This window comes from Amia ocellicauda, chromosome 2, assembly GCF_036373705.1.
Source record: "Amia ocellicauda isolate fAmiCal2 chromosome 2, fAmiCal2.hap1, whole genome shotgun sequence".
Classification (NCBI taxonomy): domain Eukaryota; kingdom Metazoa; phylum Chordata; class Actinopteri; order Amiiformes; family Amiidae; genus Amia; species Amia ocellicauda.
Window position 1 is genome coordinate 53,844,955 of NC_089851.1, and position 17,767 is coordinate 53,862,721.

Here is a 17,767-nt window from a genome sequence, read left to right on the forward strand (position 1 = left end):
AAGTTAACGGAGGGTGTCGCAGTTTCTGCTGGGCAAGCGCGTAACTGCTTTGGGGCAGACCGGGAGACCTACGCTCACTGACTGATAGCATGGACTGTAGCGCTGACGTGTCTTTCCAGAATGGTAACGCCATCCCCAGTGAGACAGCACTGAGAGCATGGTTCAGCAGGCCCGCAAACAACTGAAAAGAATGCCTCTCCTTTGGTGCAGCTCAGGAGTACACGTTCAGCAAAGGTCTCCATAACAAGCCGGCAAACCACATTTCGTCCTCCTCCTCCTCAACAACACACTACATGTCCTCCACCTCCTCCTCAACAACAACAACAACAACAACAACGAACTTGTAAAAAACACATTTTCAGTAAAGAAAACAAAACACACAGATGACAGCCCGATTTCCCATCAGCTATACGGGCAACAGTATCTGAGGTCGATAGCCCTCCCTTGTGCAGAGGAGCCCAGAAGCCAGCCTTCAAGAGCAAACGAACAAACACTTCGGTGACTGCAAAGTAGGGCCAAGTGGGCTCGTCCTGGAGTTGAACCCAGGGCCTCTCACACCCTCAGCAAGAATCATACCCCTAGACCAACGAGCCAAGTTAACGGAGGGTGTCGCAGTTTCTGCTGGGCAAGCGCGTAACTGCTTTGGGGCAGACCGGGAGACCTACGCTCACTGACTGATAGCATGGACTGTAGCGCTGACGTGTCTTTCCAGAACGGTAACTGTATCCCCAGTGAGACAGCACTGAGAGCATGGTTCAGCAGGCCCGCAAACAACTGAAAAGAATGCCTCTCCTTTGGTGCAGCTCAGGAGTACACGTTCAGCAAAGGTCTCCATAACAAGCCGGCAAACCACATTTCGTCCTCCTCCTCCTCAACAACACACTACATGTCCTCCTCCTCCTCAACAACAACAACGAACTTGTAAAATACACATTTTCTTTAAAGAAAACAAAACACACAGATGACAGTCTGATTTCCCATCAGCTACACAGCCAACAGTATCTGAGGTTGAAAGACCTCCCTGGTGCAGAGGAGCCCAGAAGCCAAGCATCAAGAGAGAACAAACGAATGCTTCAGAGAATGCAAAGCAGGGCCAAGCAGGCTCGTCTGGGAGTTGATCCCGGGACCTCTCGCACCCAAAGCGAGAATCATACCCCTAGACCAACGAGCCAAGTTATCTGACAGTGTCGCAGTTTCTGCTGGGCAAGCGCATAACTGCTTTGGGGCAGACCGGGAGACCTACGCTCACTGACTGATAGCATGGACTGTAGCGCTGACGTGTCTTTCCAGAATGGTAACGCCATCCCCAGTGAGACAGCACTGAGAGCATTGTTCAGCAGGCCCGCAAACAACTGAAAAGAATGCCTCTCCTTTGGTGCAGCTCAGGAGTACACGTTCAGCAAAGGTCTCCATAACAAGCCGGCAAACCACATTTCGTCCTCCTCCTCCTCAACAACACACTACATGTCCTCCACCTCCTCCTCAACAACAACAACAACAACAACAACGAACTTGTAAAAAACACATTTTCTTTAAAGAAAACAAAACACACAGATGACAGTCTGATTTCCCATCAGCTATACGGGCAACAGTATCTGAGGTCGATAGCCCTCCCTTGTGCAGAGAAGCCCAGAAGCCAGCCTTCAAAAGCAAACGAACAAACACTTCGGTGACTGCAAAGTGGGGCCAAGTGGGCTCGTCCTGGAGTTGAACCCAGGGCCTCTCACACTCTCAGCAAGAATCATAACCCTAGACCAACGAGCCAAGTTAACGGAGGGTGTCGCAGTTTCTGCTGAGCAAGCGCGTAACTGCTTTGGGGCAGACCGGGAGACCTACGCTCACTGACTGATAGCATGGACTGTAGCGCTGAAGTGTCTTTCCAGAACGGTAACCGTATCCCCAGTGAGACAGCACTGAGAGCATGGTTCAGCAGGCCCGCAAACAACTGAAAAGAATGCCTCTCCTTTGGTGCAGCTCAGGAGTACACGTTCAGCAAAGGTCTCCATAACAAGCCGGCAAACCACATTTCGTCCTCCTCCTCCTCAACAACACACTACATGTCCTCCTCCTCCTCAACAACAACAACGAACTTGTAAAATACACATTTTCTTTAAAGAAAACAAAACACACAGATGACAGTCTGATTTCCCATCAGCTTTACAGGCAACAGTATCTGAGGTCGATAGCCCTCCCTTGTGCAGAGGAGCCCAGAAGCCAGCCTTCAAGAGCAAACGAACAATCACTTCGGTGACTGCAAAGTGAGGCCAAGTGGGCTCGTCCTGGAGTTGAACCCAGGGCCTCTCACACCCTCAGCAAGAATCATACCCCTAGACCAACGAGCCAAGTTAACGGAGGGTGTCGCAGTTTCTGCTGGGCAAGCGCGTAACTGCTTTGGGGCAGACCGGGAGACCTACGCTCACTGACTGATAGCATGGACTGTAGCACTGACGTGTCTTTCCAGAATGGTAACGCCATCCCCAGTGAGACAGCACTGAGAGCATGGTTCAGCAGGCCCGCAAACAACTGAAAAGAATGCCTCTCCTTTGGTGCAGCTCAGGAGTACACGTTCAGCAAAGGTCTCCATAACAAGCCGGCAAACCACATTTCGTCCTCCTCCTCCTCAACAACACACTACATGTCCTCCACCTCCTCCTCAACAACAACAACAACAACAACGAACTTGTAAAAAACACATTTTCTTTAAAGAAAACAAAACACACAGATGACAGTCTGATTTCCCATCAGCTTTACAGGCAACAGTATCTGAGGTCGATAGCCCTCCCTTGTGCAGAGGAGCCCAGAAGCCAGCCTTCAAGAGCAAACGAACAAACACTTCGGTGACTGCAAAGTGGGGCCAAGTGGGCTCGTCCTGGAGTTGAACCCAGGGCCTCTCACACCCTCAGCAAGAATCATACCCCTAGACCAACGAGCCAAGTTAACGGAGGGTGTCGCAGTTTCTGCTGGGCAAGCGCGTAACTGCTTTGGGGCAGACCGGGAGACCTACGCTCACTGACTGATAGCATGGACTGTAGCGCTGACGTGTCTTTCCAGAATGGTAACGCCATCCCCAGTGAGACAGCACTGAGAGCATGGTTCAGCAGGCCCGCAAACAACTGAAAAGAATGCCTCTCCTTTGGTGCAGCTCAGGAGTACACGTTCAGCAAAGGTCTCCATAACAAGCCGGCAAACCACATTTCGTCCTCCTCCTCCTCAACAACACACTACATGTCCTCCACCTCCTCCTCAACAACAACAACAACAACAACAACGAACTTGTAAAAAACACATTTTCTTTAAAGAAAACAAAACACACGGATGACAGTCTGATTTCCCATCAGCTATACAGGCAACAGTATCTGAGGTCGATAGCCCTCCCTTGTGCAGAGGAGCCCAGAAGCCAGCCTTCAAGAGCAAACGAACAAACACTTCGGTGACTGCAAAGTGGGGCCAAGTGGGCTCATCCTGGAGTTGAACCCAGGGCCTCTCACACCCTCAGCAAGAATCATACCCCTAGACCAACGAGCCAAGTTAACAGAGGGTGTCGCAGTTTCTGCTGGGCAAGCGCGTAACTGCTTTGGGGCAGACCGGGAGACCTACGCTCACTGACTGATAGCATGGACTGTAGCGCTGAAGTGTCTTTCCAGAACGGTAACCGTATCCCCAGTGAGACAGCACTGAGAGCATGGTTCAGCAGGCCCGCAAACAACTGAAAAGAATGCCTCTCCATTGGTGCAGCTCAGGAGTACACGTTCAGCAAAGGTCTCCATAACAAGCCGGCAAACCACATTTCGTCCTCCTCCTCCTCAACAACACACTACATGTCCTCCACCTCCTCCTCAACAACAACAACAACAACAACGAACTTGTAAAAAACACATTTTCTTTAAAGAAAACAAAACACACAGATGACAGTCTGATTTCCCATCAGCTTTACAGGCAACAGTATCTGAGGTCGATAGCCCTCCCTTGTGCAGAGGAGCCCAGAAGCCAGCCTTCAAGAGCAAACGAACAAACACTTCGGTGACTGCAAAGTGGGGCCAAGTGGGCTCGTCCTGGAGTTGAACCCAGGGCCTCTCACACCCTCAGCAAGAATCATACCCCTAGACCAACGAGCCAAGTTAACGGAGGGTGTCGCAGTTTCTGCTGGGCAAGCGCGTAACTGCTTTGGGGCAGACCGGGAGACCTACGCTCACTGACTTATAGCATGGACTGTAGCGCTGACGTGTCTTTCCAGAATGGTAACGCCATCCCCAGTGAGACAGCACTGAGAGCATGGTTCAGCAGGCCCGCAAACAACTGAAAAGAATGCCTCTCCTTTGGTGCAGCTCAGGAGTACACGTTCAGCAAAGGTCTCCATAACAAGCCGGCAAACCACATTTCGTCCTCCTCCTCCTCAACAACACACTACATGTCCTCCACCTCCTCCTCAACAACAACAACAACAACAACAACGAACTTGTAAAAAACACATTTTCTTTAAAGAAAACAAAACACACAGATGACAGCCCGATTTCCCATCAGCTATACGGGCAACAGTATCTGAGGTCGATAGCCCTCCCTTGTGCAGAGGAGCCCAGAAGCCAGCCTTCAAGAGCAAACGAACAAACACTTCGGTGACTGCAAAGTAGGGCCAAGTGGGCTCGTCCTGGAGTTGAACCCAGGGCCTCTCACACCCTCAGCAAGAATCATACCCCTAGACCAACGAGCCAAGTTAACGGAGGGTGTCGCAGTTTCTGCTGGGCAAGCGCGTAACTGCTTTGGGGCAGACCGGGAGACCTACGCTCACTGACTGATAGCATGGACTGTAGCGCTGACGTGTCTTTCCAGAACGGTAACCGTATCCCCAGTGAGACAGCACTGAGAGCATGGTTCAGCAGGCCCGCAAACAACTGAAAAGAATGCCTCTCCTTTGGTGCAGCTCAGGAGTACACGTTCAGCAAAGGTCTCCATAACAAGCCGGCAAACCACATTTCGTCCTCCTCCTCCTCAACAACACACTACATGTCCTCCTCCTCCTCAACAACAACAACGAACTTGTAAAATACACATTTTCTTTAAAGAAAACAAAACACACAGATGACAGTCTGATTTCCCATCAGCTACACAGCCAACAGTATCTGAGGTTGAAAGACCTCCCTGGTGCAGAGGAGCCCAGAAGCCAAGCATCAAGAGAGAACAAACGAATGCTTCAGAGAATGCAAAGCAGGGCCAAGCAGGCTCGTCTGGGAGTTGATCCCGGGACCTCTCGCACCCAAAGCGAGAATCATACCCCTAGACCAACGAGCCAAGTTATCTGACAGTGTCGCAGTTTCTGCTGGGCAAGCGCATAACTGCTTTGGGGCAGACCGGGAGACCTACGCTCACTGACTGATAGCATGGACTGTAGCGCTGACGTGTCTTTCCAGAATGGTAACGCCATCCCCAGTGAGACAGCACTGAGAGCATTGTTCAGCAGGCCCGCAAACAACTGAAAAGAATGCCTCTCCTTTGGTGCAGCTCAGGAGTACACGTTCAGCAAAGGTCTCCATAACAAGCCGGCAAACCACATTTCGTCCTCCTCCTCCTCAACAACACACTACATGTCCTCCACCTCCTCCTCAACAACAACAACAACAACAACAACGAACTTGTAAAAAACACATTTTCTTTAAAGAAAACAAAACACACAGATGACAGTCTGATTTCCCATCAGCTATACGGGCAACAGTATCTGAGGTCGATAGCCCTCCCTTGTGCAGAGAAGCCCAGAAGCCAGCCTTCAAAAGCAAACGAACAAACACTTCGGTGACTGCAAAGTGGGGCCAAGTGGGCTCGTCCTGGAGTTGAACCCAGGGCCTCTCACACTCTCAGCAAGAATCATACCCCTAGACCAACGAGCCAAGTTAACGGAGGGTGTCGCAGTTTCTGCTGAGCAAGCGCGTAACTGCTTTGGGGCAGACCGGGAGACCTACGCTCACTGACTGATAGCATGGACTGTAGCGCTGAAGTGTCTTTCCAGAACGGTAACCGTATCCCCAGTGAGACAGCACTGAGAGCATGGTTCAGCAGGCCCGCAAACAACTGAAAAGAATGCCTCTCCTTTGGTGCAGCTCAGGAGTACACGTTCAGCAAAGGTCTCCATAACAAGCCGGCAAACCACATTTCGTCCTCCTCCTCCTCAACAACACACTACATGTCCTCCTCCTCCTCAACAACAACAACGAACTTGTAAAATACACATTTTATTTAAAGAAAACAAAACACACAGATGACAGTCTGATTTCCCATCAGCTTTACAGGCAACAGTATCTGAGGTCGATAGCCCTCCCTTGTGCAGAGGAGCCCAGAAGCCAGCCTTCAAGAGCAAACGAACAAACACTTCGGTGACTGCAAAGTGGGGCCAAGTGGGCTCGTCCTGGAGTTGAACCCAGGGCCTCTCACACCCTCAGCAAGAATCATACCCCTAGACCAACGAGCCAAGTTAACGGAGGGTGTCGCAGTTTCTGCTGGGCAAGCGCGTAACTGCTTTGGGGCAGACCGGGAGACCTACGCTCACTGACTGATAGCATGGACTGTAGCGCTGACGTGTCTTTCCAGAATGGTAACGCCATCCCCAGTGAGACAGCACTGAGAGCATGGTTCAGCAGGCCCGCAAACAACTGAAAAGAATGCCTCTCCTTTGGTGCAGCTCAGGAGTACACGTTCAGCAAAGGTCTCCATAACAAGCCGGCAAACCACATTTCGTCCTCCTCCTCCTCAACAACACACTACATGTCCTCCACCTCCTCCTCAACAACAACAACAACAACAACAACGAACTTGTAAAAAACACATTTTCTTTAAAGAAAACAAAACACACAGATGACAGCCCGATTTCCCATCAGCTATACGGGCAACAGTATCTGAGGTCGATAGCCCTCCCTTGTGCAGAGGAGCCCAGAAGCCAGCCTTCAAGAGCAAACGAACAAACACTTCGGTGACTGCAAAGTAGGGCCAAGTGGGCTCGTCCTGGAGTTGAACCCAGGGCCTCTCACACCCTCAGCAAGAATCATACCCCTAGACCAACGAGCCAAGTTAACGGAGGGTGTCGCAGTTTCTGCTGGGCAAGCGCGTAACTGCTTTGGGGCAGACCGGGAGACCTACGCTCACTGACTGATAGCATGGACTGTAGCGCTGACGTGTCTTTCCAGAACGGTAACCGTATCCCCAGTGAGACAGCACTGAGAGCATGGTTCAGCAGGCCCGCAAACAACTGAAAAGAATGCCTCTCCTTTGGTGCAGCTCAGGAGTACACGTTCAGCAAAGGTCTCCATAACAAGCCGGCAAACCACATTTCGTCCTCCTCCTCCTCAACAACACACTACATGTCCTCCTCCTCCTCAACAACAACAACGAACTTGTAAAATACACATTTTCTTTAAAGAAAACAAAACACACAGATGACAGTCTGATTTCCCATCAGCTACACAGCCAACAGTATCTGAGGTTGAAAGACCTCCCTGGTGCAGAGGAGCCCAGAAGCCAAGCATCAAGAGAGAACAAACGAATGCTTCAGAGAATGCAAAGCAGGGCCAAGCAGGCTCGTCTGGGAGTTGATCCCGGGACCTCTCGCACCCAAAGCGAGAATCATACCCCTAGACCAACGAGCCAAGTTATCTGACAGTGTCGCAGTTTCTGCTGGGCAAGCGCATAACTGCTTTGGGGCAGACCGGGAGACCTACGCTCACTGACTGATAGCATGGACTGTAGCGCTGACGTGTCTTTCCAGAATGGTAACGCCATCCCCAGTGAGACAGCACTGAGAGCATTGTTCAGCAGGCCCGCAAACAACTGAAAAGAATGCCTCTCCTTTGGTGCAGCTCAGGAGTACACGTTCAGCAAAGGTCTCCATAACAAGCCGGCAAACCACATTTCGTCCTCCTCCTCCTCAACAACACACTACATGTCCTCCACCTCCTCCTCAACAACAACAACAACAACAACAACGAACTTGTAAAAAACACATTTTCTTTAAAGAAAACAAAACACACAGATGACAGTCTGATTTCCCATCAGCTATACGGGCAACAGTATCTGAGGTCGATAGCCCTCCCTTGTGCAGAGAAGCCCAGAAGCCAGCCTTCAAAAGCAAACGAACAAACACTTCGGTGACTGCAAAGTGGGGCCAAGTGGGCTCGTCCTGGAGTTGAACCCAGGGCCTCTCACACTCTCAGCAAGAATCATACCCCTAGACCAACGAGCCAAGTTAACGGAGGGTGTCGCAGTTTCTGCTGAGCAAGCGCGTAACTGCTTTGGGGCAGACCGGGAGACCTACGCTCACTGACTGATAGCATGGACTGTAGCGCTGAAGTGTCTTTCCAGAACGGTAACCGTATCCCCAGTGAGACAGCACTGAGAGCATGGTTCAGCAGGCCCGCAAACAACTGAAAAGAATGCCTCTCCTTTGGTGCAGCTCAGGAGTACACGTTCAGCAAAGGTCTCCATAACAAGCCGGCAAACCACATTTCGTCCTCCTCCTCCTCAACAACACACTACATGTCCTCCTCCTCCTCAACAACAACAACGAACTTGTAAAATACACATTTTATTTAAAGAAAACAAAACACACAGATGACAGTCTGATTTCCCATCAGCTTTACAGGCAACAGTATCTGAGGTCGATAGCCCTACCTTGTGCAGAGGAGCCCAGAAGCCAGCCTTCAAGAGCAAACGAACAAACACTTCGGTGACTGCAAAGTGGGGCCAAGTGGGCTCGTCCTGGAGTTGAACCCAGGGCCTCTCACGCCCTCAGCAAGAATCATACCCCTAGACCAACGAGCCAAGTTAACGGAGGGTGTCGCAGTTTCTGCTGGGCAAGCGCGTAACTGCTTTGGGGCAGACCGGGAGACCTACGCTCACTGACTGATAGCATGGACTGTAGCGCTGACGTGTCTTTCCAGAATGGTAACGCCATCCCCAGTGAGACAGCACTGAGAGCATGGTTCAGCAGGCCCGCAAACAACTGAAAAGAATGCCTCTCCTTTGGTGCAGCTCAGGAGTACACGTTCAGCAAAGGTCTCCATAACAAGCCGGCAAACCACATTTCGTCCTCCTCCTCCTCAACAACACACTACATGTCCTCCACCTCCTCCTCAACAACAACAACAACAACAACAACGAACTTGTAAAAAACACATTTTCTTTAAAGAAAACAAAACACACAGATGACAGTCTGATTTCCCATCAGCTTTACAGGCAACAGTATCTGAGGTCGATAGCCCTCCCTTGTGCAGAGGAGCCCAGAAGCCAGCCTTCAAGAGCAAACGAACAATCACTTCGGTGACTGCAAAGTGAGGCCAAGTGGGCTCGTCCTGGAGTTGAACCCAGGGCCTCTCACACCCTCAGCAAGAATCATACCCCTAGACCAACGAGCCAAGTTAACGGAGGGTGTCGCAGTTTCTGCTGGGCAAGCGCGTAACTGCTTTGGGGCAGACCGGGAGACCTACGCTCACTGACTGATAGCATGGACTGTAGCGCTGACGTGTCTTTCCAGAATGGTAACGCCATCCCCAGTGAGACAGCACTGAGAGCATGGTTCAGCAGGCCCGCAAACAACTGAAAAGAATGCCTCTCCTTTGGTGCAGCTCAGGAGTACACGTTCAGCAAAGGTCTCCATAACAAGCCGGCAAACCACATTTCGTCCTCCTCCTCCTCAACAACACACTACATGTCCTCCACCTCCTCCTCAACAACAACAACAACAACAACGAACTTGTAAAAAACACATTTTCTTTAAAGAAAACAAAACACACAGATGACAGTCTGATTTCCCATCAGCTTTACAGGCAACAGTATCTGAGGTCGATAGCCCTCCCTTGTGCAGAGGAGCCCAGAAGCCAGCCTTCAAGAGCAAACGAACAAACACTTCGGTGACTGCAAAGTGGGGCCAAGTGGGCTCGTCCTGGAGTTGAACCCAGGGCCTCTCACACCCTCAGCAAGAATCATACCCCTAGACCAACGAGCCAAGTTAACGGAGGGTGTCGCAGTTTCTGCTGGGCAAGCGCGTAACTGCTTTGGGGCAGACCGGGAGACCTACGCTCACTGACTGATAGCATGGACTGTAGCGCTGACGTGTCTTTCCAGAATGGTAACGCCATCCCCAGTGAGACAGCACTGAGAGCATGGTTCAGCAGGCCCGCAAACAACTGAAAAGAATGCCTCTCCTTTGGTGCAGCTCAGGAGTACACGTTCAGCAAAGGTCTCCATAACAAGCCGGCAAACCACATTTCGTCCTCCTCCTCCTCAACAACACACTACATGTCCTCCACCTCCTCCTCAACAACAACAACAACAACAACAACGAACTTGTAAAAAACACATTTTCTTTAAAGAAAACAAAACACACAGATGACAGCCCGATTTCCCATTAGCTATACGGGCAACAGTATCTGAGGTCGATAGCCCTCCCTTGTGCAGAGGAGCCCAGAAGCCAGCCTTCAAGAGCAAACGAACAAACACTTCGGTGACTGCAAAGTAGGGCCAAGTGGGCTCGTCCTGGAGTTGAACCCAGGGCCTCTCACACCCTCAGCAAGAATCATACCCCTAGACCAACGAGCCAAGTTAACGGAGGGTGTCGCAGTTTCTGCTGGGCAAGCGCGTAACTGCTTTGGGGCAGACCGGGAGACCTACGCTCACTGACTGATAGCATGGACTGTAGCGCTGACGTGTCTTTCCAGAACGGTAACCGTATCCCCAGTGAGACAGCACTGAGAGCATGGTTCAGCAGGCCCGCAAACAACTGAAAAGAATGCCTCTCCTTTGGTGCAGCTCAGGAGTACACGTTCAGCAAAGGTCTCCATAACAAGCCGGCAAACCACATTTCGTCCTCCTCCTCCTCAACAACACACTACATGTCCTCCTCCTCCTCAACAACAACAACGAACTTGTAAAATACACATTTTCTTTAAAGAAAACAAAACACACAGATGACAGTCTGATTTCCCATCAGCTACACAGCCAACAGTATCTGAGGTTGAAAGACCTCCCTGGTGCAGAGGAGCCCAGAAGCCAAGCATCAAGAGAGAACAAACGAATGCTTCAGAGAATGCAAAGCAGGGCCAAGCAGGCTCGTCTGGGAGTTGATCCCGGGACCTCTCGCACCCAAAGCGAGAATCATACCCCTAGACCAACGAGCCAAGTTATCTGACAGTGTCGCAGTTTCTGCTGGGCAAGCGCATAACTGCTTTGGGGCAGACCGGGAGACCTACGCTCACTGACTGATAGCATGGACTGTAGCGCTGACGTGTCTTTCCAGAATGGTAACGCCATCCCCAGTGAGACAGCACTGAGAGCATTGTTCAGCAGGCCCGCAAACAACTGAAAAGAATGCCTCTCCTTTGGTGCAGCTCAGGAGTACACGTTCAGCAAAGGTCTCCATAACAAGCCGGCAAACCACATTTCGTCCTCCTCCTCCTCAACAACACACTACATGTCCTCCTCCTCCTCCTCAACAACAACAACAACAACAACAACGAACTTGTAAAAAACACATTTTCTTTAAAGAAAACAAAACACACAGATGACAGCCCGATTTCCCATCAGCTATACGGGCAACAGTATCTGAGGTCGATAGCCCTCCCTTGTGCAGAGGAGCCCAGAAGCCAGCCTTCAAGAGCAAACGAACAAACACTTCGGTGACTGCAAAGTAGGGCCAAGTGGGCTCGTCCTGGAGTTGAACCCAGGGCCTCTCACACCCTCAGCAAGAATCATACCCCTAGACCAACGAGCCAAGTTAACGGAGGGTGTCGCAGTTTCTGCTGGGCAAGCGCGTAACTGCTTTGGGGCAGACCGGGAGACCTACGCTCACTGACTGATAGCATGGACTGTAGCGCTGACGTGTCTTTCCAGAACGGTAACCGTATCCCCAGTGAGACAGCACTGAGAGCATGGTTCAGCAGGCCCGCAAACAACTGAAAAGAATGCCTCTCCTTTGGTGCAGCTCAGGAGTACACGTTCAGCAAAGGTCTCCATAACAAGCCGGCAAACCACATTTCGTCCTCCTCCTCCTCAACAACACACTACATGTCCTCCTCCTCCTCAACAACAACAACGAACTTGTAAAATACACATTTTCTTTAAAGAAAACAAAACACACAGATGACAGTCTGATTTCCCATCAGCTACACAGCCAACAGTATCTGAGGTTGAAAGACCTCCCTGGTGCAGAGGAGCCCAGAAGCCAAGCATCAAGAGAGAACAAACGAATGCTTCAGAGAATGCAAAGCAGGGCCAAGCAGGCTCGTCTGGGAGTTGATCCCGGGACCTCTCGCACCCAAAGCGAGAATCATACCCCTAGACCAACGAGCCAAGTTATCTGACAGTGTCGCAGTTTCTGCTGGGCAAGCGCATAACTGCTTTGGGGCAGACCGGGAGACCTACGCTCACTGACTGATAGCATGGACTGTAGCGCTGACGTGTCTTTCCAGAATGGTAACGCCATCCCCAGTGAGACAGCACTGAGAGCATTGTTCAGCAGGCCCGCAAACAACTGAAAAGAATGCCTCTCCTTTGGTGCAGCTCAGGAGTACACGTTCAGCAAAGGTCTCCATAACAAGCCGGCAAACCACATTTCGTCCTCCTCCTCCTCAACAACACACTACATGTCCTCCTCCTCCTCCTCAACAACAACAACAACAACAACAACGAACTTGTAAAAAACACATTTTCTTTAAAGAAAACAAAACACACAGATGACAGCCCGATTTCCCATCAGCTATACGGGCAACAGTATCTGAGGTCGATAGCCCTCCCTTGTGCAGAGGAGCCCAGAAGCCAGCCTTCAAGAGCAAACGAACAAACACTTCGGTGACTGCAAAGTAGGGCCAAGTGGGCTCGTCCTGGAGTTGAACCCAGGGCCTCTCACACCCTCAGCAAGAATCATACCCCTAGACCAACGAGCCAAGTTAACGGAGGGTGTCGCAGTTTCTGCTGGGCAAGCGCGTAACTGCTTTGGGGCAGACCGGGAGACCTACGCTCACTGACTGATAGCATGGACTGTAGCGCTGACGTGTCTTTCCAGAACGGTAACCGTATCCCCAGTGAGACAGCACTGAGAGCATGGTTCAGCAGGCCCGCAAACAACTGAAAAGAATGCCTCTCCTTTGGTGCAGCTCAGGAGTACACGTTCAGCAAAGGTCTCCATAACAAGCCGGCAAACCACATTTCGTCCTCCTCCTCCTCAACAACACACTACATGTCCTCCTCCTCCTCAACAACAACAACGAACTTGTAAAATACACATTTTCTTTAAAGAAAACAAAACACACAGATGACAGTCTGATTTCCCATCAGCTACACAGCCAACAGTATCTGAGGTTGAAAGACCTCCCTGGTGCAGAGGAGCCCAGAAGCCAAGCATCAAGAGAGAACAAACGAATGCTTCAGAGAATGCAAAGCAGGGCCAAGCAGGCTCGTCTGGGAGTTGATCCCGGGACCTCTCGCACCCAAAGCGAGAATCATACCCCTAGACCAACGAGCCAAGTTATCTGACAGTGTCGCAGTTTCTGCTGGGCAAGCGCATAACTGCTTTGGGGCAGACCGGGAGACCTACGCTCACTGACTGATAGCATGGACTGTAGCGCTGACGTGTCTTTCCAGAATGGTAACGCCATCCCCAGTGAGACAGCACTGAGAGCATTGTTCAGCAGGCCCGCAAACAACTGAAAAGAATGCCTCTCCTTTGGTGCAGCTCAGGAGTACACGTTCAGCAAAGGTCTCCATAACAAGCCGGCAAACCACATTTCGTCCTCCTCCTCCTCAACAACACACTACATGTCCTCCTCCTCCTCCTCAACAACAACAACAACAACAACAACGAACTTGTAAAAAACACATTTTCTTTAAAGAAAACAAAACACACAGATGACAGCCCGATTTCCCATCAGCTATACGGGCAACAGTATCTGAGGTCGATAGCCCTCCCTTGTGCAGAGGAGCCCAGAAGCCAGCCTTCAAGAGCAAACGAACAAACACTTCGGTGACTGCAAAGTAGGGCCAAGTGGGCTCGTCCTGGAGTTGAACCCAGGGCCTCTCACACCCTCAGCAAGAATCATACCCCTAGACCAACGAGCCAAGTTAACGGAGGGTGTCGCAGTTTCTGCTGGGCAAGCGCGTAACTGCTTTGGGGCAGACCGGGAGACCTACGCTCACTGACTGATAGCATGGACTGTAGCGCTGACGTGTCTTTCCAGAACGGTAACCGTATCCCCAGTGAGACAGCACTGAGAGCATGGTTCAGCAGGCCCGCAAACAACTGAAAAGAATGCCTCTCCTTTGGTGCAGCTCAGGAGTACACGTTCAGCAAAGGTCTCCATAACAAGCCGGCAAACCACATTTCGTCCTCCTCCTCCTCAACAACACACTACATGTCCTCCTCCTCCTCAACAACAACAACGAACTTGTAAAATACACATTTTCTTTAAAGAAAACAAAACACACAGATGACAGTCTGATTTCCCATCAGCTACACAGCCAACAGTATCTGAGGTTGAAAGACCTCCCTGGTGCAGAGGAGCCCAGAAGCCAAGCATCAAGAGAGAACAAACGAATGCTTCAGAGAATGTAAAGCAGGGCCAAGCAGGCTCGTCTGGGAGTTGATCCCGGGACCTCTCGCACCCAAAGCGAGAATCATACCCCTAGACCAACGAGCCAAGTTATCTGACAGTGTCGCAGTTTCTGCTGGGCAAGCGCATAACTGCTTTGGGGCAGACCGGGAGACCTACGCTCACTGACTGATAGCATGGACTGTAGCGCTGACGTGTCTTTCCAGAATGGTAACGCCATCCCCAGTGAGACAGCACTGAGAGCATTGTTCAGCAGGCCCGCAAACAACTGAAAAGAATGCCTCTCCTTTGGTGCAGCTCAGGAGTACACGTTCAGCAAAGGTCTCCATAACAAGCCGGCAAACCACATTTCGTCCTCCTCCTCCTCAACAACACACTACATGTCCTCCTCCTCCTCCTCAACAACAACAACAACAACAACAACGAACTTGTAAAAAACACATTTTCTTTAAAGAAAACAAAACACACAGATGACAGCCCGATTTCCCATCAGCTATACGGGCAACAGTATCTGAGGTCGATAGCCCTCCCTTGTGCAGAGGAGCCCAGAAGCCAGCCTTCAAGAGCAAACGAACAAACACTTCGGTGACTGCAAAGTAGGGCCAAGTGGGCTCGTCCTGGAGTTGAACCCAGGGCCTCTCACACCCTCAGCAAGAATCATACCCCTAGACCAACGAGCCAAGTTAACGGAGGGTGTCGCAGTTTCTGCTGGGCAAGCGCGTAACTGCTTTGGGGCAGACCGGGAGACCTACGCTCACTGACTGATAGCATGGACTGTAGCGCTGACGTGTCTTTCCAGAACGGTAACCGTATCCCCAGTGAGACAGCACTGAGAGCATGGTTCAGCAGGCCCGCAAACAACTGAAAAGAATGCCTCTCCTTTGGTGCAGCTCAGGAGTACACGTTCAGCAAAGGTCTCCATAACAAGCCGGCAAACCACATTTCGTCCTCCTCCTCCTCAACAACACACTACATGTCCTCCTCCTCCTCAACAACAACAACGAACTTGTAAAATACACATTTTCTTTAAAGAAAACAAAACACACAGATGACAGTCTGATTTCCCATCAGCTACACAGCCAACAGTATCTGAGGTTGAAAGACCTCCCTGGTGCAGAGGAGCCCAGAAGCCAAGCATCAAGAGAGAACAAACGAATGCTTCAGAGAATGCAAAGCAGGGCCAAGCAGGCTCGTCTGGGAGTTGATCCCGGGACCTCTCGCACCCAAAGCGAGAATCATACCCCTAGACCAACGAGCCAAGTTATCTGACAGTGTCGCAGTTTCTGCTGGGCAAGCGCATAACTGCTTTGGGGCAGACCGGGAGACCTACGCTCACTGACTGATAGCATGGACTGTAGCGCTGACGTGTCTTTCCAGAATGGTAACGCCATCCCCAGTGAGACAGCACTGAGAGCATTGTTCAGCAGGCCCGCAAACAACTGAAAAGAATGCCTCTCCTTTGGTGCAGCTCAGGAGTACACGTTCAGCAAAGGTCTCCATAACAAGCCGGCAAACCACATTTCGTCCTCCTCCTCCTCAACAACAACAACAACAACAACGAACTTGTAAAAAACACATTTTCTTTAAAGAAAACAAAACACACAGATGACAGTCTGATTTCCCATCAGCTATACAGGCAACAGTATCTGAGGTCGATAGCCCTCCCTTGTGCAGAGGAGCCCAGAAGCCAGCCTTCAAGAGCAAACGAACAAACACTTCGGTGACTGCAAAGTGGGGCCAAGTGGGCTCGTCCTGGAGTTGAACCCAGGGCCTCTCACACCCTCAGCAAGAATCATACCCCTAGACCAACGAGCCAAGTTAACGGAGGGTGTCGCAGTTTCTGCTGGGCAAGCGCGTAACTGCTTTGGGGCAGACCGGGAGACCTACGCTCACTGACTGATAGCATGGACTGTAGCGCTGACGTGTCTTTCCAGAATGGTAACGCCATCCCCAGTGAGACAGCACTGAGAGCATGGTTCAGCAGGCCCGCAAACAACTGAAAAGAATGCCTCTCCTTTGGTGCAGCTCAGGAGTACACGTTCAGCAAAGGTCTCCATAACAAGCCGGCAAACCACATTTCGTCCTCCTCCTCCTCAACAACACACTACATGTCCTCCACCTCCTCCTCAACAACAACAACAACAACAACAACGAACTTGTAAAAAACACATTTTCTTTAAAGAAAACAAAACACACGGATGACAGTCTGATTTCCCATCAGCTATACAGGCAACAGTATCTGAGGTCGATAGCCCTCCCTTGTGCAGAGGAGCCCAGAAGCCAGCCTTCAAGAGCAAACGAACAAACACTTCGGTGACTGCAAAGTGGGGCCAAGTGGGCTCACCCTGGAGTTGAACCCAGGGCCTCTCACACCCTCAGCAAGAATCATACCCCTAGACCAACGAGCCAAGTTAACGGAGGGTGTCGCAGTTTCTGCTGGGCAAGCGCGTAACTGCTTTGGGGCAGACCGGGAGACCTACGCTCACTGACTGATAGCATGGACTGTAGCGCTGAAGTGTCTTTCCAGAACGGTAACCGTATCCCCAGTGAGACAGCACTGAGAGCATGGTTCAGCAGGCCCGCAAACAACTGAAAAGAATGCCTCTCCTTTGGTGCAGCTCAGGAGTACACGTTCAGCAAAGGTCTCCATAACAAGCCGGCAAACCACATTTCGTCCTCCTCCTCCTCAACAACACACTACATGTCCTCCACCTCCTCCTCAACAACAACAACAACAACAACGAACTTGTAAAAAACACATTTTCTTTAAAGAAAACAAAACACACAGATGACAGTCTGATTTCCCATCAGCTTTACAGGCAACAGTATCTGAGGTCGATAGCCCTCCCTTGTGCAGAGGAGCCCAGAAGCCAGCCTTCAAGAGCAAACGAACAAACACTTCGGTGACTGCAAAGTGGGGCCAAGTGGGCTCGTCCTGGAGTTGAACCCAGGGCCTCTCACACCCTCAGCAAGAATCATACCCCTAGACCAACGAGCCAAGTTAACGGAGGGTGTCGCAGTTTCTGCTGGGCAAGCGCGTAACTGCTTTGGGGCAGACCGGGAGACCTACGCTCACTGACTGATAGCATGGACTGTAGCGCTGACGTGTCTTTCCAGAATGGTAACGCCATCCCCAGTGAGACAGCACTGAGAGCATGGTTCAGCAGGCCCGCAAACAACTGAAAAGA

At 50.9% G+C, this 17,767-nt stretch overlaps 8 non-coding genes across 8 annotated transcripts; all 8 read right to left on the minus strand.

Annotated features, from left to right (window-relative positions):
- Positions 1-1,099: 1,099 nt before the first annotated feature.
- trnap-ugg (transfer RNA proline (anticodon UGG)) lies at positions 1,100-1,171 on the minus strand. Its single transcript has one exon. It is a non-coding gene; the product is annotated as a tRNA-Pro (tRNA).
- Positions 1,172-5,214: 4,043 nt separating this feature from the next.
- Positions 5,215-5,286, minus strand: trnap-ugg (transfer RNA proline (anticodon UGG)). Its single transcript has one exon. It is a non-coding gene; the product is annotated as a tRNA-Pro (tRNA).
- A 2,270-nt stretch (positions 5,287-7,556) lies between these two features.
- Positions 7,557-7,628, minus strand: trnap-ugg (transfer RNA proline (anticodon UGG)). The gene has a single exon. It is a non-coding gene; the product is annotated as a tRNA-Pro (tRNA).
- Positions 7,629-11,081: 3,453 nt separating this feature from the next.
- trnap-ugg (transfer RNA proline (anticodon UGG)) lies at positions 11,082-11,153 on the minus strand. Its single transcript has one exon. It is a non-coding gene; the product is annotated as a tRNA-Pro (tRNA).
- A 1,099-nt stretch (positions 11,154-12,252) lies between these two features.
- trnap-ugg (transfer RNA proline (anticodon UGG)) lies at positions 12,253-12,324 on the minus strand. Its single transcript has one exon. It is a non-coding gene; the product is annotated as a tRNA-Pro (tRNA).
- Positions 12,325-13,423: 1,099 nt separating this feature from the next.
- On the minus strand, positions 13,424-13,495 carry trnap-ugg (transfer RNA proline (anticodon UGG)). Its single transcript has one exon. It is a non-coding gene; the product is annotated as a tRNA-Pro (tRNA).
- A 1,099-nt stretch (positions 13,496-14,594) lies between these two features.
- Positions 14,595-14,666, minus strand: trnap-ugg (transfer RNA proline (anticodon UGG)). Its single transcript has one exon. It is a non-coding gene; the product is annotated as a tRNA-Pro (tRNA).
- Positions 14,667-15,765: 1,099 nt separating this feature from the next.
- On the minus strand, positions 15,766-15,837 carry trnap-ugg (transfer RNA proline (anticodon UGG)). The gene has a single exon. It is a non-coding gene; the product is annotated as a tRNA-Pro (tRNA).
- Between the last annotated feature and the right edge of the window lie 1,930 nt (positions 15,838-17,767).